The sequence below is a fragment of the Felis catus genome, chromosome A1 (assembly GCF_018350175.1).
Source record: "Felis catus isolate Fca126 chromosome A1, F.catus_Fca126_mat1.0, whole genome shotgun sequence".
Classification (NCBI taxonomy): Eukaryota; Metazoa; Chordata; class Mammalia; order Carnivora; family Felidae; genus Felis; species Felis catus.
The window spans coordinates 205,665,699-205,691,863 of NC_058368.1; the positions used below are offsets into that span (position 1 = coordinate 205,665,699).

A 26,165-nucleotide genomic window follows, 5' to 3' on the forward strand; every position below is an offset into this window, starting at 1 on the left:
TTGGTTACTTATTATATTAAGAGGGCTAAGCACTTTAGGTCTATTTTTCACTGATCCTCAAAAACAACCCTAAGTAGATAGTACTGTTACTTTAGTACTACGACTACTGTTACTTTTTTTTCTTAAAAAAATTTTTTTTTAACGTTTTATTTATTTTTGAGACAGAGACAGAGCATGAACGGGGAAGGGGCAGAGAGAGAGGGAGACACAGAATTGGAAGCAGGCTCCAAGCTCTGAGCCATCAGCCCAGAGCCCGACGCGGGGCTTGAACTCATGGACCGCGAGATGTGACCTGAGCTGAAGTCGGCCGCTTAACCGACTGAGCCACCCAGGCGCCCCTACTGTTACTTTTTAGATAGTCCTGCTTTATAGGCAAGGACAATAGGTTTCATAGAAATTTAAATGGTTTGCTTGGCAGAGTCAGAATTTGAACCCAAGTCTCTTCTTTTACTTCAAAGCCTATGTGCTTATGTGCTTGGCTACTGCACTAAGGTGCTTCCCCACCACACACACACACACACACACACACACACAAGGGAAAGAATAAAACAAAGGAGTGACCCGAAGAAATGTAAAGAAAGATGACCTGCCTTCCTTTCTAGGGGGCTTGGAGAACACCCAAGGTGTAGACAGAGGAGGACTAGCGTGACAAAGAGTCAAGTCAGCTTTGACTTCTACTTGAATGTTTTGATGGCTTAAAGCCAGGCCTCAGTGAAAGTGGAAAAGAGAATATGGGAAGAAATATAGCTATTTAAAAGAAAATGATTCCCAGGCTATTTCCCAGGACAAAGAGAGCTTGCCATGGTCTTCATGTCTTCTACCATTCTGGCAGAATTATCGGTGGGGCTAGAAGAAGAACAAAGGAAATGATGCTTCAGCAATTTAACTCATAAAATGGGCTGGAAACCAGAGTCCGTGGATTTACAGTCGGAAAGAAGTGGTTTGGGAGTTTGACATCCTAATGGCTTCAGTATCCTGAGTGAAATGTATTTTCATCCTGCTATAATTGAGGATCTGATTACAGTTACTGGCTGTTAGTTATTTCAAGTTTGGTTTGACCGAAATGGAAGAAAATTCCCAAAGTTTTGCCATTCATTAATGATGCAAAACTACTTTGGGAACACGTTTCTCTCTTTCAAGGTCAAAATTCTTCTTGCCTTTTTGTTGCCAAAAGGGCCTGTTAGGGGAGAATAACAAAGTTAACAGGATGTCTTTGGCTAATTAATTATAATTTTCTAATAACTCATTTAAAAAGAAGTAATTGGCAAAATCTAAAAATGGCTAATTTGTCTGCCTGCCTGTATAAGTAAAACGTTGCATTGTCCTTGTAGGTTGTGAATAAAGAAATAGTTATGTGCATGTTTAGTATTGATGCTTAAGGAATTACATAAGAGCCTGATGCCAGGATGTATAATGTTTAGGCCCAAAGGTCTATTTTAAGTGTTATGATTAGGAATCACTCGTTCAGAACCAGGATACAAGCAGGAATTAATATTAGTTTCATTGTCATTTTTGTGAAAGTGAAAATTGTTTCCTAAATTAAAGAGCTTAGTTGCATAGATATGTTGAATCACACACATAAGAAACAAATGCTTTTTTGTAAAAAAAAAAAATTATTAATTTCCTAGAGCTGATAACAAATTACTACAGACCTGGTAACTTAAAACAACAGAAATAGGGGCACCTGGATGGTTCAGTTGGTTGAGCATCTGACCCTTGGTTTCTGCTCAGGTCCTGGTTTCAGGGTCATGGTATCGAGCCCCACATCAGGCTCCACACTAAGTGTGGAGCCTGCTTGAGATTCTCTCTCTCCTTCTGCCCCCTGCCCCACTTGCTCTCATGCATGTGCTCTCTCTCTCTCAAAAAACAAAAAACAAAAACAAAAAAGAAAAAAAGAGGAAAGAAAGAAAGAAAGAAGAAGAAAATAACAGAAATATATTCTGTCTCAGTTCTGGAGGCTGAAAGTCTGAAATCAAGAGGTCAGCAAGGCTATGCTGTCTCTGAAGGCTTTAAGCAAGAATCCTCCCTGCCTCTCTCTCAGCTTATGGTGGTTATCAGCAATCTTTGACATTCCTTGGCTTGCAAATACATCATTCCAGTCTCTGTTATGGCCATTTCTGCACATGTCTCTCTCTGTGTCCCAATTTCCTTCTTGTTACAAGAATCTGTCATTAGATTATAGCCTGTCCTAATCCAGTATGACCTTGATGACATCTGAAAAAGACTCTATTTCTAAATGATATCACATTCGCAGGTGCTAGGGGTTGGGACTTAGGCATAATTCTGTGGTCAGTGTCTCAAAGCATGATTCTGTTCCTTTTTTGTGCATTTCCCTTCTCGTCAGCTTTCTTTCTCAGGTACATAACCCATTGGGTTTCTCAGGCCAATAACCCATCTTCTCTGAGTTTTTACAAAACAAAAACAAGGAATCAGAAGAACTCATAGAACTCATGGACCAAAAGCAATGGATTAATAGTCAGACACCAGAGTCTAGTCAGGAAAACATAAATCACACCAGTAGTTTTAATAGAGAGAATTTAATATAAGGAATCGGAAGATGGGAAAGGCAAAAAAGCAGCAGTGAGGTGACACAGAGGTAGTAGCTGCGGGAAGATCAAAGGGGAATGGTTGGAACTTGTGCTTGGAAAAGGGGCTCACAGAGCTGAGACCAAAACCACTGTGGAGATGGTGTTGGGCCATCTGCTGGTATCTTAAGGGTACACTGAGGTTAGTTATGAGTCTGGAAAATATTGGAAACCAGAATCACCTGCCACTGCCTAGGTGACAAGATGTCGCTGAAATGACACTGATAGCAACAGCAAACATTCAGGAAGGAGCATGTCCCTTCTCCTTCTGCCTGTCACTAGCATCCCCTTAGTACATCTGATTATGCCAGAACCAGACTGGGAGCCATCAAGCACAGGTGAGACACGGTCCAGTGTCCTGGCTGCAGCATCGCAAAGCGGAGTGTGGAAAGATGGGTTTGGAGCTGAGAGATGTAGGTCCAAGTTTGCAGAGCCATTTTTTTTTTTTTTCAGATTTGAAAGATTAGTCAACACGAAGCTGGTAGAAAGGGGGTAAAAAGGAAGTCTTAATGAAACTCAGAAAGAAGCAGAGGAAGTGGGGAAGAAAGACTTCTTTCAAGACCAGGAAGTAGAGTAGAATGAATGAAGTTGGTGGATTCCTTACTAACACTGGATATTTTTAGCCCTTGAACTGAAGGTTTTGAACTTAAACACTTTGGTTGGAGATAAAGGCATGTGGGGGAAAACCTTACCTTCTAATCAAGGAGGAGCTAAAAAGACCCAGGTGGGAATTTCCTCACAACCTGGGGCAGCTGCTGGGACTGCATCGCTGTTTAAATTCCACTAATAGGGAACAAGTGCTATTTATTATATGCTCCTGTTGTATGCACTGAAGGGAATAGAAAAATAAATATGAACACATGTATAACTAATTATATAGCAATCAGTGGATAGGACTTTAGAGAACAAATAATTTATACTCTGTACTGCAGTGTTTCTCAACATATTTATTTCTCATTATATGTCTGCCCCTTGAAAGTGCCCCTTTCAGACACTTTTTCCTAATTGTTCTCTTCCCATAAAATTTTCATACCATAGATATACTTACTATACATCTGTCTATATAGTGTGGCTGGAGAGACACAAACCATTGTAATGCTGAAGGTTTCCTCTTCCCACACCCTGCAAGAACTAATTTACCCCCTCGAGGGAACACTGCCCCACTGAGAATTTATGCCACAGCGGAATTCGTAGATGCTCCACCAGGAAGTCGTACATGCTCCACCCGGAAGCTCCACCCAGAACTCCGTCAATGGTGGTGAACCTCTCCCCCCAGCTGCTTTGGGCGTTGCCCTAGGAGAACTCTCCAGAGAATTGCCCTAGACCCAGTGGAGGTTTTATCCGTCTCAAAATCTCATCAAATCCTCCCCACCTAAAAAAGCTGTACCTACTTACAGTGAGGTACAGAAGGCTGACCTTCTGTTCCTGCACGGGCTCCTGGAGGCCTCTAGCTGTGCCAAACCGGAAGCTGGCCCCTCAGCCTTAGGCTCCAGAGCAAGCAAGTAAGCTTTTTTCACAATAAGACAGGGGGTGTGTTTCAGTCCATTGTCTGCGCAGTGCCCTGGGGGTCCGCTGAGAACTCTCGGATGCTTATAGTCCCACAGGACCCAGAGCCAGGCAATCACTTAGTGACCCCTGGGAAGCAGCCGTTAAAAACCAGGGCACCAGGTGTGTCTAAAAGCTTCCCTCAGAGGATATTAGTGTTCTGGAGCGTGGCAGAAGGAAAGCATGAAGTTGGAGCCCACCAGCTGAAATGAGGCAGAGGGAGAGTATATAGATGTTTCCTGGGGGGAAAAGTAGGGGGGGGGGGGGCGAAGCCTAGGGATGAAAACAAGAAATATTTTAAATAGAATGGAATAGAATAGAATAGAATAGAATAGAATAATAAAGAGGGTGCCTGCTAGCTAGAGTGAGGCCAGGGGAGAGCTTGAAGATATTGCCCACCAGCCGGCAGGCCTCTAGATGAGTGCTAAATTAGATGCCTGCTCCTCAGGCCATCACTTTGAGGTTAACAAATGAGCCTCTTTCACATAACGTCTGGGCATCTAGATCTGCTGCTTCTTTGCCAAGCTGTGGGGAGAGTGAATCCCAGCAGGTGACCCCTATAAGAGCTATTTGTCAGAGAGCTATAGTCTTGTGGGCCTGGTGGATATGGGCCCCAGTGGCTTTTAAAGCTGGATGTTTTGAGGGCTTGCCTCTCAGGTACAGGTCTTAAAAGTTGGGGCTTCCCAATGTGGGATTCAAACCCTTTTCTTCTCAGGGAGAGAAGCTCCAGGTTCTGAGATCCCCCCTGACTGTGGTAGCCACCTGGGGGTAGGGCCTATGGTGAGACTGTGTCCCAGCCTCTGCTACCAGCTTTGATGTGGGCCTTCTGTCCTTTGTCCAATTAGGTACGATCACATAGTTTTTAGGTTCTTTTCAGAGGAAGTTGTTTCATATTTTGCTGCAGGTTCCATTTGTCTGTGGGGAAAGGTGAGCCTAGGGTCCTCCTACATCACCAAATGCAATGAGAATTCCAAGAAGCTCCATCCTAAAGGAAGAGTCCAAGCTAGGTGAGGAGGGATGCGTGAATGAAATATATTTGTGCACATCAGAATGGGAAAAGATGTGGAAATTTTTGGAGACGGTGAAGAGGCTGTGTATTCAAATTAAAGAGTAAATCAAAATGAGTGGACATGGTAGCTATTTCAGAGAATGGTTATTCTGTTTTGCAGAGAGATTAGGAAATTTTGAAGTGTTCTGGAGAAAACAAAAGCAATTCAATTTGTTAACATCAGGGAATGATTTACTGAGAGGTTGCTTACTTACTTACTTACTTGGAGTGAGGGAGGGGAGACAACAGAGGCAGGCACTTCCAGACCCTGATTAAGTGGGAAGGTCAGACACACACATGGAGTAGTCCAAGAGTGACAGAGGGTAGTGTAACAAAATGTAACATTGTATGGTTCCTCTGTGCTGGCTGTAGGATTGTAGAGAAGAGTGACTGATGTGGTTGACCGATTATGCAAATCCTGAGTGATAAATCAGGGCAAAATAGAGATAAAACAGGATTTGGAACTTAAAGCCGTTCATAGTATAAGTCATATTACCTCCTTATAGGCTGTTGGGCTGTAGCAGAATGAGGAGTGGGTGAAAGCAGATAGCTATTTGGACAACCTTTTCAATAGTTCTCTGTCTTCAGAGATCTGACATTTCCAGAAAAAGCAAGCCCAGAGTTTGTCAGATGTTCTGCTTTTGGACGAACGAGCTTCCTGTTGAGTTTTGTTCTCCTTCTTTTTGGCAGAAAAATCAAACTCTGGCTTATAGATTGAGAGAGCCAGTGAGAAAACTTCACTGCAGATCCCTATGGTTAATGGCCCTGAGCATTTGAGGAAACACATCTATTCCAAAGTAGTAGAGGACAAAACAGCCTATTGGAAATAAGAATAACTGAAAGGTAGTGGATCCAAGCAAAGGAACCATGGACATCTAGAAAAGGTGGGGTTAAGGGAGTATAAGATTAAAGAGAGAAAATGATAGTCGATGCAGAGTCACCTTGAGGCAGATTCTACAGTTCTTGCTGACTCTAACTTTTTATTCTTTCTTAAATTTGTCCCCATCTCTCCATACTCATTGCCACTGCCCCTGTTTGGATCACAGTTACTGTTCACCTAGACTGTTGCAACACTCTCCCAGCTTGGCTTTACTGCTTCATGCCTTGCCACTCTCAGCCTGACCCCAATTCATCTTTCACTCTGCTGCCAATGAGCTTTCTGAAATATTCATCCATTCATCACACAAATATTTGTGAAACACCTCCCATGAGCTAGGCACTCTACTGGGTGCTGGTCAGACATTGATCCGTTAACCATACATGGTCTCTGCCTTCAAGGGGAATGTCCTTAATGGACAGCTGCAAACAATGAATAGAGTTTTGAAGACCAAGTGTGAGGAGGGTGCCAGCACCACGGGGGTCATGGTGTGGTTGGGAGGAGGGAAGGGGCAGGATCTAAAAGAACCTTAAGAGACCGATGGCTGCAGGTCATGTTAGAGCTTTTAGTTATTAGCTGAAAGCTATAGAAAGGCTGGCCAGATGAAGTTTGTTGATAAGAGGAGATCTGAGTTTTGCGAAGACCATTCTGGCTGCAGAGCTGAGAAAAGTTTGGAGGGTGCTATCTAATTGTATCTCTGCCTTCTCTCCTCTCACACAATCCCTGAGTTTTCAGGTTTAAATCCTGGCCCCTTAGTTTAGTGTTCAAAGGCTTTTAACAGACTGACTCTGCCTCCCTGACCAGTTCCATCAATTGTTGGATTTCTTCTACAGTTTATACATCTGGCTCCCAGTCAGAATTACCTGGGGACATGTTAAAAATTCAGATTCTCAGAACCCATCCCCAGGTATTTTGTTTTATTAGTTACAAGGTTTGACTTGAAAATTAACATTTCTTTTTTTTTTAAGTTTGTTCGTTTATTTTTAATTTTTTTCAATGTTTATTCATTTTTGAGAGAGAGACACAGAGCATGAGTGGGGGAGGGGCAGAGACAGAGGAAGACAGAACCTGAAGCAGGCTCCAGGCTTTGAGCTGTCAGCACAGAGCCCGATGTGGGGTTCAAACTCACTAACTGTAAGATCATGATCTGAGCCTATGTCGGACACTTGACCGACTGAGCCACCCAGGTGCCCTGAAAATTAACATTTCTAAACAGTATCACATGCTGACAGTCTAGACCAGGGCTGTCTAAACATAACTTCCTGTGAAAATGGAATTTTCCCTTATCTGTAGTGTCCAATATGGTAGCCATTAGTCACATGGAACTATTGAGCACTTGAAATATGGCTAGTGCAACTGAGAAACTAAATTTTAATTGTAATTAATTTAAATGCATTAATTTAAATAGCCACCTGTGACAAGTGGGTAGCAAATCAAACAATCCAGGTCTAGACTCTAGTGTGAGACATTTCCTGAATCATGGCTGTACTCAATCTGTAGTTCCCTGCCTAAGGGTCTAGGCACGAGTTCCCCATTCCAGGAGTCTGTTCTCCCCTAATCATCCTGTCTTCCCTACATGGTCAACTTCCATGAAGTTTATGGGTCTCTCCTCCAAGAACATTCCCTTGACCTCTTCAGGGCTGGATTAGATACCCGTCTTCCAGTATCGCAAATTTATGCCTCTTTGTATTCCCAACACCTTGAGGGCTGCCTGGATACAGAACTGTCTGTACATACTTGTTGTATAAGTAAATAAATGAAAAAATAAAGAACACCAAGGTGCAGAATCACTTAACTGAGTCAGGCATAGATAGATACTGATAATTAGAAGGACTGCAACTTTGCTATATGGAACTCCACAAAGCTGACCTCCAGAGAATTAAACTGTTCATGATCTTTATTTGATAGTGGGGTCGATGTCATGTCTTCAATCTGTTTGTGGTTCAGTTAGCTTTGCAATGTGCAGGTGATGGCATGGTTTGGGGAGAAAAATTTTGGAGCCAGACTACCTGTATTGAAACACTGATTCTGTCACTTACTAGCCGTGTGACCCCAGGGTAGATGTTGTTACTTAACATTTCTTTTACTCAGTTTGGTCATGTACAAAATGGGTTAACCATAGTACCTACCTCTCAGTGTTGTTAATGAATTAATATTTGTAAAGGGCTTAGGACAATATTTGACACACATTAAAGAATTAAGTGTTTGTTAAGTAAATGAAAAGCAAACTTAGCTATTGACTCCATTAATATCCCTAGTTAGTGATCTTGTATCTTGATCAAAAGGGGACTTAGGAGAAATGTAGGCAGTATATATTTTCTTTCTTTCTTTCTTTCTTTCTTTCTTTCTTTCTTTCTTCCTTCCTTCCTTCCTTCCTTCCTTCCTTCCTTCCTTCCTTCCTTTCTTTCTTATTGGTTTTGTAGATGTTTTATTTATTATGCCACTTCCCTACTAACTTTTTAAATTCAGGTTTTTATTTAAATTCCAGTTAGTTAACATCTAGGCATAGGTAGATACTGATAATTAGAAGGACTGCAACTTTGCTATATGGAACATCTAGTGCAATGTTAGTTTCGGGAGTAGAATTTAGTGATTCATCACCTATATATAACACCCAGTGCTCATCACAAGTGCCCTCCTTAATACCCATCACCCATTTAACCTGTTCCTCCACCCACCTTCCCTCCAGCAACCCTCAGTTTGTTCTCAATAGTTAAGAGTCTGTTTTGTGGTTTGCCTCTCTCTTTTTTCCCCCCTATGTTCATCTGTTTCATTTCCTAAATACCACGTGTGAGTGAAATCATCTGATATTGGTCTTTCTCTGAGTTATTTCACTTGGCAAAATACATCATTAATAATTAGCAATCACCATGTCTTCTAGGACTCAATCAGGATGAGAGGGAGAGATAGCATTATGAACATTGAGACAGGTTCATGGTAAAGAGCACTGCTCTAAGAGTCACTACATAGACTGCAGAGTGTGAGGAGTAGGTGAGAAGGAGTTCTGGAAAGGTAAAAATGAAACAATCAAGTTTTAAATGGAATCTGGGGTGATTTTGATGTAAAGGTAAGCTTTCTGTAAAACACCTCCTTTCAGATATCTTATTACTTTTTCAATCTAAGCCTGAAATAGATTTTGGAAATAGAATGTAAACTTCCACGTCTTCTTTCTCAAAGGATTGCTAATGGGCATTGGATGTTTTCTCATCTACTAAAATTATGACTCTTTCCTACTAGCACCCTTCTTTCTCTTCTGGGGGGAATTTCCTCCTTGCCATTGTAGGTACTCTTGGTGGGGAGGAAGTCAAGGTGTCCTGTCCGCCTCTGGGGGATGGACATGGATCTAACACAGGCTAATCAGACACTTTCCTCTAGGACTTTGAAGTTTGACGGAAAGATATGTGAACTGGATTTACCAATCCAGTCATTCATTACCTTGATACCTAAACTCCATGGTTAAGTAGTTCCTTAAGGCTTTGGGCTTAAGGCTTTGGGTTTGCCCTTATTCCTGAATTGGTTCTGGAATTCTGGCTTCTTCAGAATATTAGCTACTAAATACGCCTCCAACAAATTCCAGGTTGTGTTTACATTAGCCAAAGTTAGTTTTTGGTGTAAAAGGTCTAAACTGATATGACTCATATTTACTTAAGTCATGACCTAATGAAATAAATGTTGAACTTCATAATTTTCCCTCAAAGCACTATGTTTGAGGATATTCTTTTTGTTGGCTCTGAAGTAGAAAAGGAAGTTGCAAGGTTGCAGTGATGGGACTTTTTGAAGTGAAAAGGAGTGCTAAACATTTAGGGATATCAAATAAGAAATACAGACTAAAAAGGGAAATTATGTCCCCAAATCCATCTCCAGAACAGAAGTCTGCAAATATTTTCTGAAAAGGCCAGACAGTAAATAATTTAGACTTTGAGGGCCGTGCAGTCTTGATCAAAACTCTTGAACTCTGCCTTGTATCACAAAAGCAGCTATTGACAATGTGTAAATAAATAAACAAGGCTCTGTGCCAATAAAACTTTATTTACAAATATAGGCAGCAGACAGGATTTGGCTCATGGACCATAGTTTGCTGACAGTTGCCTTGGAATTGTGCCTGGTATATGTCAGGCATTTAATGAATATTCATCAACTGGATGAATGAAAAAAGGGTCAGTCTCTAGGAATGGCACAGTTCCCATCTGATGACTTCTATTTTCTTTGAGTATTAGCAGCAAGAGGTCAGATATTGACAGTGGAATAGAGTTGGACTTTGAGATCTTTAGAGAAGTTCTGAAATAACGGCTGGTTGGGGACAATGTCTGACTCCAAAATCCAATTCCTGTAGTTGGCTAGGAATAGCTTACTGGAAGGGAAAGGAAAGGAATTAACATCCATTAAGAGTTCGTCATGAAAAGCTCTTTGGAACACTGGAATTATCTGAGGTGTTTGTTAATAGATGGGGATTCTCAGGCTCCTCCCCGGACCTTCTGAATCAGAGCCTCTGAATGCACTGCTATTTTCATCAAGGTCCTAAAGTGATTCTTATGCAAATTAAGTTTGAGGACCAGTGGCTTGGTTGATATCAGCAACTTAAAATATATTATATAATCTCCACAACAACCTTATGCAATAGATATTATTAGCCCCATTTTATAAATGGAAATACTGGAGCTTAGAGTCACAGAGAGGATTGTGCAGTCACATATATAGTAAGTGAAAGCACAAGGTTTCACATCTGCACTTGTCTGCATTAAAGTCCACGATTCCCCACTATGCTTTCCTGCCTCTAGCAACAACAACAAAACGAAAATATGGATTAAATTCTTCTAGGACGTTATTTGGCTCCATCTGTGAAAAGATTGAAAATACTACTGAGGTTCAGTTTGAAAATGAGATAGCTGAAGATGAAGCATTTTGGACTGAGATTTGAAGACTGTTGTATAAACTAAGGACAGACAGTCCTATACAAATGTAGTCCCTGGGATGAGTGGCGGATTTGGAGTAAGAAGGAGTTTCTTTGAAATGTGTCATATTTTTGTTTTCAGTGTTCTAGCACAACAGAGATATGCTAGAGATATTTTTCTGAGGCTGTTCCTGGAATCAATTTGATGCAAGCTCCTTTTGATGTGTAAAGAGATAAACTAAAATTCACTCATGTTGTGAATAACATCCAGATTGGCTCCTTCTATAATCATGTTGTATCTTATTTTACCATGCATAACATATTTAGTTCCCCTGTGTTTGCCATGCCATCATTTCACAGAATTATATATTATATAGGCTATGTTTCAGTTCAAGTGGGGTGAACTTAACTGCCAGTTGTTTCCAGCTATGTACTACCACCACATTGAACTGGGACTTCTGTGCTAATTCCTTCATGCAGGCCATCCCTTGACCAGCAAGCCAGCTGGAAGCAAATAAGCATAAGTATGATTTTCCTCCATCCAGTGAAGAGCTCTGAGATAGGGCTTGGTGAGATCCAGAAGGTACAAGAAAGGACCATGTGAATCTCCTGGAAATGAGCCATAGTTGGGTCCTCTTGCTCTTCCACTGATTGCTAACTTATGCGTATCTGAAGTTGTACAAGTTTGTTGCCTGGCTAACTTTATTCCAAGACTTAAAAGGCTTCTGTTTTTGTTCAATACCTGGAAATACAAGGCAACTATGAAAATTTGAGTATGGAGGAGGATCTGGAATACCAGAGGAGTAGCGATCTATATTAACTGTAAAGAAAATGTGCCTGTTCTGAACAGGCAATATCTATTCCATTTACTTATATAAAAGTAAACCCTAATCAGAAAGACAGAATTTACTGTACAAATTTAATAAAATTTAAAAATAACTCTGATTATATGCAAATTTGGGTTTATGGGATACCCTTTTGAAGGTCACCTTCCAGTATGATGTGACTCTGCTCTTTTGAAATAGTTGATACGTGCTGAATTGCACCTTAATTAAATTCCCTTATGTGTTGTTGGATTAAAAGCACCATCAGCACTTCATAAACTGTATGTAAATTTTTTAACAGAAATTTGAAACATTGTACACTGGCTTTTATTCAATACCCTCACCTCTTTCCATAAAACTGCTGTCAGTGGCTGTGTGCCCATTTAATACCAGTCTAGGCAAAGCATAGATGGAAAAAATCACATCTATTACCAAAAAAAATCATCCAGTATAATATGTTCCCCAATTATTATCCAAGTAGTATATTGTGCGTTATCTATGCCAAGGCTCAGCTTCTTTTAGCATGGAAAATCGAGAAAGGACTAGACAGCCAAAATTATAGTGTTTACAAAGGACAACTTTATGAGCCAGAAAGAAACTGCCCTACATTCCTGCCAATGGCAGGAAAGAATGCCTTCCTCCTAAGCCCAGCCATAAGGTTCCATCTGCCAGGTGATATTGCAGTATCAAGGAACAGATGATTCCATGGTCTGCCCTGATTTTCTTACCCCACAAGGAGTCTAATATATAACATATAACAGGAGGAATGGCTGAGAACTCTTGTACTGAATGAAACCTGCCTGACCAAAGATACTGCAGGGTCAATCCCCTGCTGATAAATGTCCTCTGGAAGAAGTAAGAAATTTCACAGTACCTTACTTAAAGGGACATCCAAAAGAGCTGCCAGAATTAGAGCAAGGAGAAAACTCTTGGCTGACAACAAGTCTTGAGACTCCTCTTGAACTTTTATCCTTAAGAATACAGGTTCTCCATTTTATGAACATCCCATTTGGAATTATTCTGTATATAAGAACAAGTGGCTCACGTCAGGTAGGGGCAGTGGAAGGAATAGTTAGTCTTTGCACTCAATTAGAAGCAAAATTTACCAGATCCTAACAGATGTCTGGAAACAACAGACCCCAATCAAGTAGAAGGAATGTAGACAATTTTTAGCAGTGAGAAGTCAAGCACCACAGCAATGATGTTTTGTAAGAAGCAGTAAGAGTTTGCATGATGGGTACCATGCCATAAAGACTGGAATCTGGGCCAGGACTCCAGATTGCAGGAGAATTCTGGGGAGAAAGATAAAAATCTCTGCACCAAAGGAGTGAAGTTAGGGAGCAGACACAGGAAATAGCACAATAGTTTTCCCAGAGCAGGAAGAATGTCTTAGTAATTTTGGGGCCCCATTTTCTAGCTCAGTGCCTCGGGAATAGGGAGTGCATTTGAAACTGCTGATCACTGTATTCACTCTTGAACAACAATTCCCTTTGGTTTCTGTGGCATTAGCTTTTTCTGTTATTCTTTAACTCCCTTGGCCATGCCTTTTAAAAACCTCCTTTGAAGGGTTTCTTCTCACTACTTACAGGACATCTCAATGGATATCTCATTGGTACCTCAAATTCAGTGCATCCAAAATACAGACTCTCATCTCTAAACCCGAGGCTTCTCCTGTGTTCCCTGCCTCAGTGAATAGCTCCATCATCTTCCCCAAAACTTAAAACACAAGCTTGGTGGCAGCCTTTCCTTTTTCATCTCCCTCAGTGTCTGCGTCCAGTCACCAAATCCAATTGATGTGTCCTTCTAAATAGCTTTCAAAACTACTACCCACTTTTTTTCCTACACTGACTGCACTACCCTATTCAGGCTACCGTGATCTTTCACCTACATTGCTGCACAACCAGCCACTCTTCTTGCTTTTACCTTTGCCGCCATCCAAAGCATTCCCGCTAGTGCAGCCAGGCAGAGCTTCTAAAAACACAAATCTAACCATGCCTTTTTCTCTGATTAAATCCTTCAGTTCTCCATTATTCTTGGATTTCCACATTAAGAATAAAGTCCTGGTTTCTTAAAATGATTATAAAGCTCTTTTTGATCTGGCTTCTGATTACTTCTCCAGCCTCCTCTTTCAACTCCTTTGTCCTTTATGTACCCCTCAGGCCTTTTCCACTTTATTCTAGAAGCATATTGACATGAGCTGTCTATAAAAACTTCAGACCTTTGCACACTGCTGTCTCTGCCTCAGATGCTCTTGCCCTCTTTGTCTGGCTAGCCGCTATTCATTTGTAGGTCACCCTTTATATTTCACCTCTTCTGGAGCATGGTCCATGCTCCAAACACCCCATCATGGAACTTACTAGAGAGTATAGTGATTGCTTTTCCTTTCTTATACTCTCTATTAGGATGTAATCTGCATAAAGGCAGACATGATCCATCTGCCTTGCTTATCATATTCCCAGAGCCTAGCCCTGTTTCTGGAACATTATTCTCTTCTAGTGAGTAGTGAAAAAATGAGGGTTTATTGAACTCACCTGAAGAAATTTATAGACATGAGGGTTGAAGGGAGAGGTTGAACATAAAAACAAGGCAACATCCCAAAGTTGTAGCCATTACAAGTGTGTGACCTTTTTAAGAGTCCTGGAGGAACTCTGCGGTAGATTAAAAATGGCTAAAAATTCTTTGACTCTTTTCACATGGAAAGGCAAAAGTTTATTTCCCCTCCCTTTGGACCTGGGCTGGCCACTGTCAATTTGACCAATAGAATATGATAGAAATGATGCTCTGCCAGTTGGGACCTGGCATTTGAGAAGACAGGTATCTTTTACGGTACTCTCATGGAATTCTAAGGTGCCACGTAAGAAGTTCAACTACTCTAGTGAAAGGACCACAGGGAGAGGCTCTGAGACTGCATGAAGAGAGAGAGGGACCCAGCTGAGCCCAGGCTTGCAGTTATCTTGTTAAGGTTTTGGGCATGTGAGTGAAGCTGTTGGAGTCTTCTAGGACTTAAGAAACAGGCTACCAGGCACAAGTGATCTCAGTAAACTCCAAGTGAGAAGAAGAATTGCTCAGCAGAGACTTGCCCATATTCTTGACCCCCAAGATCATGAGATATAGGAAAATGATTTAGGGGTGGTTTGTGATACAGCAGTAGATAACCAGAACATCCAGTGCTTCCTTTTCACTGGCTGTTAGAGATGCAAGGTAGGGAAGGGATTTTCTCAGTTCTGCCATGTTCTCCCTGCAGTAGCTGGGGCTTCAAAGACCTGTCCTTGCAACTTATTTCATTCCATCCCAGATTATGGGGTCAATCAAACCCCTAGGTGGAGTGCATATAATGGCTAAAGGAATTTATATAAGTTGGTCTTTTGTTTTGGCCTAGTAGGATTCTGGTGTACCAACTCCTAATTACTCATGGCTCATTTTCCTGTACCAAGTCATTGCCTGGTATCTCAGTCCTTTAAACAGGTATTTTTTATGATAAAAATCTCAGTCTCCCAAAGACCAAATCTGTGATATCTGCTGCCACATATCTCTTATTTATCTCAGACCTTGTGGTTTCTCTGAGATATAGAGCTCTGGAGATTACTTGACCCACCTCTACTTAAAATAATGTGCTTAGTTTGGGGATCCATTTGGACTTCTCCTCTCTCATTCTTGTGCTCTATTTCCCTCTCCAGTTATTACCACCACCTTCACCTCCCCTAAAAAGGTTAAATCTCCAGTTGGTCCCAGTTGACAGTGTGCTTAAGGCTTATTCTCAACTTTGTTTCCAGATTCCTACCCTTTTTATAACAGGGTTATTTCAGTTGTAAGAGACACACATCCAACTAAGTCTCATTTAATCTAAAAGAGAGAATGTATTGTTTTTTGTATCCAACTAGAGAATGAGAGCATCCTCTAGGGCAACTGGATCATGGGAGTGATCCATGGCATTATCTCCTGATCTCTGGCATCTGCTTCTCTCATTCCCTTTTGCTATAAATGTGTCAGGAAACAAAGCCACAGAATTCAGGACTTCTATCCTTTTAGTAGGAAACAGAGAAGGAAAAAGAGTTTTCATTTTTACCTGTTGCTCTGATCATTTTTAGCTGATCATTTCATGTGCCCAAACTAGAGCAGTCATCATAGGGCAAAGCACTATGCCTGCCTGGGTCTGAGCACTGTGCCCAGCACTGTGATGAGAGAGGGGCCTGTTACCAGGTAGGTGCTTGGCATAAGTGAGGCCTCAGAGACAATGGTGTGACTTAAGAAGACCCTCAACTTGTATTTGTAACTCTTGCAGCTGGGATTGTCCAGGAGTGAGCTGGGATGGAATGGATGAGAGGGACTGTGGAGTCATGAGGAATGAACATGGGAGAGCAGGAACAGAGCAAGGCAGGAGTGTGTCCATCTGAATATGTGCCTGAGTTCAGAGCAAGGGAGTATAGGGGAAGAGTAATGTGGATTTTTCCCAGAGAGGCCAGATCTTAACCGTATATCCATTTATAGAGATTTGTTAAGAATGAAACATCGAATATAAGCATTGGAGGACTGGACAAACTTGAGATTGAGCTGTTTATTGCTGGCATTAGAATGGTTATTTCCTCGGGCGCCTGGGTGGCTCAGTCGGTTAAGTGTCCGACTTTGGCTCAGGTTATGATCTTACGGTTCATGGGTTCAAGCACCGCATTGGGCTCTGTGCTGACAGCTCAGAGCCTGGAGCCTGCTTCAGATTCTGTGCCCTCCCCCTCTCTCTGCCCCACCCCTGCTTGTGATCTGTCTCTCTGTGTCTTTCAAAAATGAATAAACATTAAAAAAAAAAAAAAGAAAGGTTATTTCCTGCAGGTAATTCTATTTGAATCGTGTTTATTTACTTATACTGTGCCCAAAGGATAATGGCTGAACTTCATTTGAGCTGTTAGCAGACTCAGGAAGGAGGACCCTGACCTGAAATAGAGTATGAATAAAGATAAATATGTTTTTCTTTTTTCAGCCAAAAGCAGCTAAAGAGATGAGAAGCTATTTTCAGATAACTGTAAAATGATGAAGGGAAGGCAAAGAGATTTTTTAAAAAATTCTTTTTATGAGAAGGAAATTAAATATTTTGAATAGATAGCCTAATTACCTTATTTAATAATATCTTGTTAACTAAGAAAATAAAGTGAACATGTTTAAATAAATTATGAGTTGAAAAGTTATAAAAATGCCTTTAAAAAACAAAAGCAAAGATATTGCATTTTGCAATGAGTCAGAAACCTTCTGTCTACTTTGTTCGTTAATGTGCATATATTGCATTACTAAATTGATTGTCTAGAATATCCTTGCCACTTTATGGATTAAAGCTTAAGCATCTGTATAAGCCTTCATTGGTAAGACAATTGATTTTAGAGTCACCTATATTAAATCTTGGGATAATGCTATGTTTACACACATTAAAACAAATATTAAGTATGTACATATTAAGGCAAATCATGCTTTCCTAACAAATTATTCTGGAACTGCGGTGCCTTTTCTATTTCCTGTCTTAGTTTTGATTCTAAATCTGGTGGACAATTTTGAGATCTGAGATGAGAGAATATTCTTTTCATGGAAGTATTTTTGTCTTTGCAGAAGGCAAGGGCACTATAGTTGGCTGTTTTTCACAAAATGTGGCTTCGTGTTTCTTGATGGCTCCTGTGATAAGCTGACTGTCCAGAGAAATTTGGATTTCACATATGTAGTTCCAGTGAGTGAATTCATCCAGGTTAGACCATATGTCTTGGCTTCATGTTCAAAAAACATGGACTTTATACTCAGGCAGCAAGAGTGGTATAGATTTTACCAATTTTCCAGTGCCTACCTGGAAAGCTTAGTTCAAATTGGCTGAAGTGGGAAAACTGTCATAAAGTGAAAAGTGGCTCAAAGAATACAAGAACGTGTTTAAAATGAACACAACAGGTAGTACCTGAGCCACATATAGAATCCAGTTTATTAAAATGCAGATTGGACTAGAGGAAAATCATTGTAGAGAGCAATTCTCAATATGTGAGAAACTCACAAATCAGTCATCCTGCGGAAGGCACAGGTTGAAAAGTAATTTAAAATATCCATGAGTATACTGGGTTGTATGGACATTTCAAAATTGACCCATGGAAACAGATGATGAAAGGCAATAAGGAGACAAAATGTTTGAGCTGCATATTAGGAGGCAGCTTCTTTGCAGACCATCAGGGAGTAACAAACGGGCAAGATGCAACTGCCTTGATGCAAAGCCATCTCATGAGATAGGTAGATAGAAAAACATGGAGCCATGTCTTGAGAGGGTTCAGGGGGACATTTGTTTTCTCCCCTTGGTTTGATGATGTTAAAGTGTTGAATAGGGTCCCCTGCAAATTGACGTCTAACTAGAACCTCAGAATATGACCTTATTTAGAAACGTGGTCTTGGCAGACATAATTAGTTAAGGATTTCAAGATGAAATCATCCTGGATTTAAGGTGAGTCCTAAATCCAATGGCTGGTGTCCTTTACCAGATACAGGGAAGATAGTCATGTGAAAACACGGACAGAAATTGGAGTTATGATCCACATACCAAGGAATGCCAGGAGCCATCAGAAGCTGGAAGAGGCAAGGATCCTTCCCTAGAGACTTCAGAGCAAGCGTGGCCCTGCTCACACTTCTTTTTTTTTAATTAAAATTTTTTTTAATGTTTACTTATTTCTGAGAGAGAGAGAGAGAGAGAGAGAGAGAGAGAGAGAGAGAGAGAGTCAGAAAGAGAGAGGGAGACACAGAATGCAAAGCAGACTCCAGGTTTGAGCTGTCAGCACAGAGCCTGATGTGGGGCTTGAACCCACAAACCATGAGATCATGACCTGAGCCAAAGTTGGATACTTAACTGACTGAGTCACCCAGGTGCCCCCCCCCCCTTTTTTCTAATTTTGGAAAAATGTTTATTTATTTATTTAGAGAGAATCCCAAGCAGGTTCCATGCTATCAGCACAGAGCCCATTGTGGGACTTGATCTCATGAACCATGCGATCATGACCTGAGCTGAAATCAAGAGTCAGACACTCAACAAACTAAGCCACCCAGGCTCCCCTCACACTTCTGATTTCAGATTTCTGGCTCTAGAACAAGGAGGAAGTAAACTCTGGGTTTTATTTTAAACCACCGAGTTTGTAGTAATCTGTTACAGGAGCTCTTGGAAACTAATACAAAGGGGGAGCACTGTGTAAAGCTGTCTGAGACAGTGGCAAGTCCCCATGAAGCCACTGCATCTGGCTACATAGAGGTGGACTTTCTCAGTCTTTGAAAACATCTCATTTGTTAGTAGGGAGGGACCAAGCGCAAATAACCACTGCATGGGTAGGGTGAATCTAACGTACAATCATATTTACAAATATTACATCTGTGTGGGGAGTGGCTTGTGGAAAAACAGTATGTAAATTGTACATCAGTTCTCCAACTGAGAACTGACACGTAGGTACATTTTTATAGAGATTTTAAAAAATATCGGATATGTCTTGTAGCCCAAAATTGTTGAGTGGAGGGGAAGTCTGGCACTGGGAGTCTCAGTATACAAACCTGGTGCAGCAGGAACAGCTACTAGCAGCTAGAGGCTTCCACTAGTGGGAGGCTCTGAAAGTAAGGTGAAGGAACCCAATATGAGTAGAACATGTAGACATATGTAAGATGTTTAACAAAATGCTTAAAATGTGGTAAATATGACAGGTGTTTAATAAATGTAAATTCCCATCCTGGTCTCCTTCCCATATTGCTAAGCATAATTAACTCTACAGAATTATATATCTTATATATGAAATACTTTTGGAGCTATTCCCCATGTAGGTCAACGTCAGAGCATGGTCATATTGACACAAGCCAAACCCCAACAGAAATTCTAATGTTTACTTGTCCTTTTCTCTCAATGAGAAGGATACAAATATATATTTCATGGCAACTATTTTATTTTATTATTTTTTTAATGTTTATTTTTGAGAGAGAGAGAGGGAGAGAGCAGGGTCCGGGGAGGGACAGAGAGAGGGAGAGACACAGAACTTGAAGTGGGCTCCAGGCTCTATGTTGTCAGCACAGAGCCCAATGTGGGGCTTGAACTCACGAACTGTGAGATCATGACCTGAGCTGAAGTCGGACACTTAACCAACTGAGCCACCCAGGTGCCCCTCGTGGCAACTATTTTAAATTCTCCTATTTGCTTCTATTCTCCTTTACCCCCAAACTGGAGGTCTCTTATTGTTCTACCTCAAAGAACTTTGTCATCCATGCTATCCAGGCCCTGCTTGGATCTTTGTTCTAAGACCAAATCTTATCTATGCCTCTATGGCCCCATGACATATTCCTGACACTTGGGTGCAGTCAGGTCTCAGGGACTATAGTGCTTCCTTCTGTGTGATCTTCCCAAGAAGCTACATATAGCAGAAATTTCATCTTTTTTCTCCTTGAGGAAAAGGGAAAGAAGAAATAAATCATCAGGCAAAAGGTATCAGGGAAAGACGGCAAACCTTTCCACATCAAATGATTTTATTCAATTATATGCAATCTAATAAAGCTATCTATATTTGACTTTCCTATGTAGCACATTTTTCTTCCCATCTCATGTCATTTAACTGAATATGGAACCTTCATTTTAAACCTATTAACAAAATTACCTGATGGTGTGTGGTAGGTGCCATGTGCTATGGATGGGGAAATGAAACTAAGATGAAAAACTTGCCCAGAAAAGTATTGCCGAGCAAAAAATGATATGTTGCTACATTTCTGTCCTCAAATGCCATTGGTTTTGCTAAACCTAACCCACTCCTACTGATTCTTTAAACCCCCTTCCATATTGTACTTGTGCTGTGAACTCTCTTCTGTCTCTCCCAGGGATAATCTATCATTGTGACCCCACATAAATTATTACACAGTTATTTATGTGTGGATGCTTTGTAAACTGTTGGTGTATCTGTCCCCCTGGAAGACCACTGGTCCCTTAGGGATGGAGACCTTTATCCTTAGAGTCAAGCACATATGTAGTAAGCATTCTCTAAATATTTAATATAGTTAGTTATTTTTATACTCAGTTTCTCTATACTTTTCCATGCACTTTCAATAATTTATGATGAAGACTATTGGACCTACCTGATTCATTATAAGAGTACTATCTTAACTCATTGATTATAGATTTTGTCTTCAGTGGGCTTTGACATGTGACCTTTGATCAAATAGTATGATGGAGGAAGGATCCCTTGTGTGGCTGTTTAATTCCATGTTTCAAATAATGACCTTCATTATTTTAAAAGGGATACCCAAATATCTGCTAGCCATAAGTGAGTGGCCTCTCAGGAGACAAGAGGAGCTCAGAGATGAGGAGGCTTCAAGGAGCATGGATTCAGTAAAAGCTTATGAGAACGAACTTGAAATACAGCTGTTGGAAAAGGTCAATAGCCTCTGGTTCCTTTACACTTAGGCCTCACCTCCCGTCTTTTTCTTGTCAAGGACTGCCCTCATCTAGACTTGGACCAGTCATTTTGGACCAAGAGCTCATTTTGCTTGGTCCTCCAAAACTTTTTTTCTTTTCTCCTTTTTAAAAAAAGGCTGACTCTGTGAAGTACATTACTAAAATTGGCCAAGATTTTTGCCCCAGAAGACCACGAGGCACAGGAGGGACGTAGTGAAGAGGAATAACAGGAATTGAGAAACTTCTCTTTGTGAACCTGATGGAATGGAAAGAAGTAGACTCTGGGTCTAGAAAACCATCCTCAGGATGGGCATGGGAAACTGTAAAAAAGTGAGAAATGTGTAGAAGAGCGTCCTGCTTATTGCTGGCCAAAGTGTTGGTTTGCCGTGAATATACGCAGTATGGACATGACTTAATCTCTTATTGAAGAAGTTGTAAATTTGCTTCAAGCTGTATTTTCTTCTTTAGTAGCTTCTTTTTCTCTTTCTTTCTTTCTGTCACTTATTTTTGAGAGAGAGAGAGTGTGTGAACAGGGGAGGGGCAGAGACAGGGAGACACAGAATCCAAAGCAGGCTTCAGGCTCTGAGCTGTCAGCACAGAGCCCGAGGTGGGGCTTGAACTCACAAACCACGAGATCATCACCTGAGCCCGAGTTTGATGCTTAGCTGACTGAGCTACCCAGGTGCCCCAGTAGCTTCTAAGTTGCCTGCCACTGTATTATTAATGTGGTTGAGGGCTACCCATTGGCATGCAGGATTGAGTGGTTGAAAGTACTGGCCCCAGAGGTACACACCCTGACTGTTACCAGAGGAGTTAGTCTACAGATATGTTCTCTTACCTAAAATGATAATAATGCGTTAAGTTTTGATGTTCTCCAGGTGGAAGTATAAAAGTGCAGCTGCTATATTACCATCATCATCATAATGGCAATTATTGTTTCTGTTAACAGTAAGAATCTCAGAAAGCTAAAAGAACTCGAAAAGTGAAATTTAATGGAAGCTGAAATTGCCAGAAGAAAAATTAAGCACATTATCATTTATCTCCCCTTTAATCCTCCTCTGGAGGGAGCAGAGGGACAGAAATTTCAGGTCAAACCTTTTTATCAACAGTAGTTACACAGAAAGTGTATCAGACAACTTCTCTTCTTTTCCCTAGAGCTAAAAATCAGGGTGAAACTGTTTTTGGATATTTTATCCCTTCAAAGAACCAGAACCTCTGTTGCCTACTCAGAACATTCAGAATCCACAGCTTTGCAAAAGAGATTAGCTTAAAAGAAAACATTATTATCTGGTTTTACAGAGACTTCCAGCTTTGCTTCAAGTCATGTGTTTTTCTTCCCCTCTAAAAAAAAAAACAAACAAAAAAACAAAACATAAAGAATAGAAAAGCGGATATTTGGAAGGTCAAATGCATTGCTAAAGGGAGGATATATGGACTTTCAGTCTAATTTTCCTATTTCCCCAAGGATCCTCGGTTAGCTTGTGGGATAACCAGTGCAGCCACTATCGAATGGGAGTTCTGAAGCTGATGAGGATCACATATGGGGTACAATGAGGCGTATTGTGGAGGAAGCTATTCTTGTCCGGGAGGCAAGAAAGAACTTCCCCTATGAAATAATAGGTAAGAAGAAACCTGAATGATGAGTAGGAGTTACTGTTCAAAGTGAGGGAACATGATGTGTGACGTTCCCAGGCAGAGGAACTGAGAGAAAACCAATTTGGGTAGACTGTGTGGAATGAGGGATGGGGGGAGAGAGGAGAGGACAGTTTGGGAGGTAAGCAGACTTTGAAGGGGCTCAGAAGGCATTCTAAGGGTTTTGGACTTCATTCTGTAGTAATGGAAAATGAAGAAAAATAAGGATCAGATTTACATTTTGAAAAGACTCACCCAGCTTCATAACTGATGCAGCCAGTGATCATGGATGGATGCTCAACCATTGGATGGAAGGTCGAGGGGACAGGATAGTAGCATGGTGCTGGGGATCACCTGACAAATCACTTTCAAATTGGAAAGGGAAACATGTACAGTTACAATGGAGAGAGCCTAGAGCTGTCAGTCAACACCTTAATCAAGTGCTAAAATTTAGCATCTCAAAGTGAGGAAATAAGCCAACACATTCAGAATGTGGGACATTCTACAATGTAACTATCTTGAACTTAACAAAAATTCAGTGTCATAGAAAAATGGAGACAATTCTAAAATAAGAATTAAAAGAGATATAACAATGTAATGCAATGAGTTAATCCAGGTAGAGGAAGCAACCACAAAAGACATTCATTGGGCAACTGGGGAATTGGAAATATGGACTGGCTATTATAGGATATCATGGAATTATTTTTAATTTTATTAGACATGGTATTGTGGTTATACAAGACATTCTCCATATTCTTAAGGTGTGTACCCTGAAGTCATAGGGGTAAATTCTCCTGTTATTTATAACTTACTTTCGAATAGTATAGATAAAATTTGAATAGTTTTTTTTTTTTCAACGTTTATTTATTTTTGGGACAGAGAGAGACAGAGCATGAACGGGGGAGGGGCAGAGAGAGAGGGAGACAAAGAATCGGAAACAGGCTCCAGGCTCCGAGCCATCAGCCCAGAGCCCGACGCGGGGCTCGAACTCACGGACCGCGAGATCGTGACCTGGCTGAAGTCGGACGCTTAACCGACTGCGCCACCCAGGCGCCCCGAAAAATTTGAATAGTTTTATATTCATAAAAGTATTATATCAAAAGACTGAAATAAAGAAATGCAGTACAATGTTAACAACTGTGGAACGTACGTTGTTCATCGTAAAATTTCTTTGAAGATTTCTATGATTAAGACTTGGTAATAGAGAGGATTCAATACAAAATAAAAAGGAATAAAGAAAGCGAGTGAATGTGGCACAGTCAGTTAGGTTATTGTAGTAGTTCAGGTAAGACCTGGAGCATACATGATAGGAGTGGTGGAAGAGAGAACTTAGCAAGTTAGATCACTATTTAGGTAACAGAATGGATTAAACAGAATAAATTAGAAGTGATTGTTTGGAATAGTGCCTGGTGCCTACTGCCTAGTAGGCACTTAATTGTCTCAGTGCATAACAGGATGAATGTATAACATGGGATTCAAGAAGAGGGAGATGTATGCTTTACAGATTTTTTACTTAACCAATTGGGTGCATAATAAGACCATTAATTAAAATAAAAAACAAGAGAAGGAGCATGTTTTGGGAGGAAAATGATATGACTAGGTTGAATTTGAGATTTCTTACAGATCATCAAAGTGGAGGCCTCGGGTTGGCATTTATATATAAAGCTCGGGAGCAAGTGATTTCAGAATTATTAGCCAATTAAAAATTGAAGCAGAAAAAAATATCCCAGGAAGAGTTTACAGAATAAAAGCTAAAGCAAAAATGGTCCAGGATAAAGCCCTGAGGCACTCTAAACTTTAATGTATGGACAGAGAGGGGTGGCTAGCCAAAAATGTTGAAACTGAGTTGGAGAAAAACCAAGAGAGAGTAGCAACAAGGAAGTCAATGGAAGATTATTTTAAGAGGGAAGTATTTGAACAGTATCATATATTATCATATATTATTGAAAAATCAAGCAAGATGCGATTGAAAAGTGAATATAGAGACTTAGCAGACTTAAGTTGTTGGTCTGAAAGAACAATTTTGGAAGAGTGATAAGGGGAGACATTAACCCACATTGGCTTGTGAAGTTGAGTGAGGGGAGATGATATGAAAAGAGTGTTAACTCCTTTGGGAAATTGGACTGTGAATGGAGAAACAGAAACCAGGAGTGGGAAGAAAGTTTTTTTTAAAGGTGGGAGCATTGAACATATATAAATAGAAATTGGAAAGGAAAGCTGTGAAGCAAAATTATAGTTACGGAAGAGGGAGGGAGTACCTAATAGCACAAAGTCTCTGAGAAGATTGGATATGGTGGGATCCAAAGCAGAGATAGGAAAGGTAGGTCTCATTGTCTAACCATGCTAGGTTCCAGGTTTTATTGATGAAATGAAGAACATCAACTGAAAGATTTCCAAAATGCTTTTAGCTCTAGCAATTTATCGTTTTGGGTGTCTGGAAGAAGAGGAGGGTCTTGGAATGTGGATCCTATTAGGGTAGCAAGAGTGTATAAAGACAACAGGACACCATCAAACTTCAGGGTCGGGAGTGACTGTTCATGGGGTTGTCATCTGTAGGGTAGATGAAGTGAGTGAACGGACACCTGTGAAAATCACTCTAAACTGTGAAATACTGGTGGTTGGTATCACTCCCATCGAAGCCAAAACAGGAGGAAACAGAAATCACATTTATTTTGCAGTTTTACCCATGGCTAGTCTCACAGCTGCCAAAACTTTAGAGTTACTCTGAAGATATTTTTTCAACTGGCAGTTGAATTTAAAATAGTTTTCTTTAAGGTTGTTTTTATATGCAACTCTAATAAAAGAGTTTGACCTTCCCAAATGTTTTTTTTTGTTTTTTTTTTTGTTTTTTTTGTTTTTTTTGACTCTGTGGTGACTATGCCTAATGTAAGGATATTGGAGAAGGCAGACTTGAAATAGGAAAATAGTGAAAAGAGGGACTGTGGGCCAAGACGTGAAAGTGGGTCAGTGCAATGGAGAGGAGACAGGCAATGAGATAGGGACTGATAAGCACTGATGCTGGTTGTGACTCCTATAAGGGTTCAAGAGTCCATTTTTATTCATGTTAACATGAATCACAACAATAATATGACCATTTATTGAGCACTTACTTTGTGGGAGGCACCATACAAGGCTATTCATTATCTCATGTAATTCTCAAAACAATCCTGGGGGGTACTATTATTATTCCTATTTTATTTTATTTTCATTTTGGTAAGATATATACCACATGCAATTTACCATTTTAAACATTTTAAGCGACATTAAGTACATTGGCATTATTGTGCAACTATCACCGACATCCATCTCCAGGACTTTTTCAACATCCTGAACAAAAACTTTGTA

The 26,165-nt window shown here is 40.5% G+C and overlaps 1 protein-coding gene across 1 annotated transcript in view; it reads left to right on the top strand.

Moving 5' to 3' along the window:
* The first annotated feature begins 3,784 nt into the window (after positions 1-3,784).
* The window catches only part of PLCXD3 (phosphatidylinositol specific phospholipase C X domain containing 3), a 231,194-nt gene continuing 208,813 nt past the window's right edge, over positions 3,785-26,165 (top strand). Inside the window, exons 1-2 of the transcript XR_006585553.1 lie at positions 3,785-4,087; positions 5,035-5,137. The gene's annotated coding sequence lies outside the window, so the exon portion shown is untranslated. The remainder of the gene's footprint in view (positions 4,088-5,034; positions 5,138-26,165) is intronic.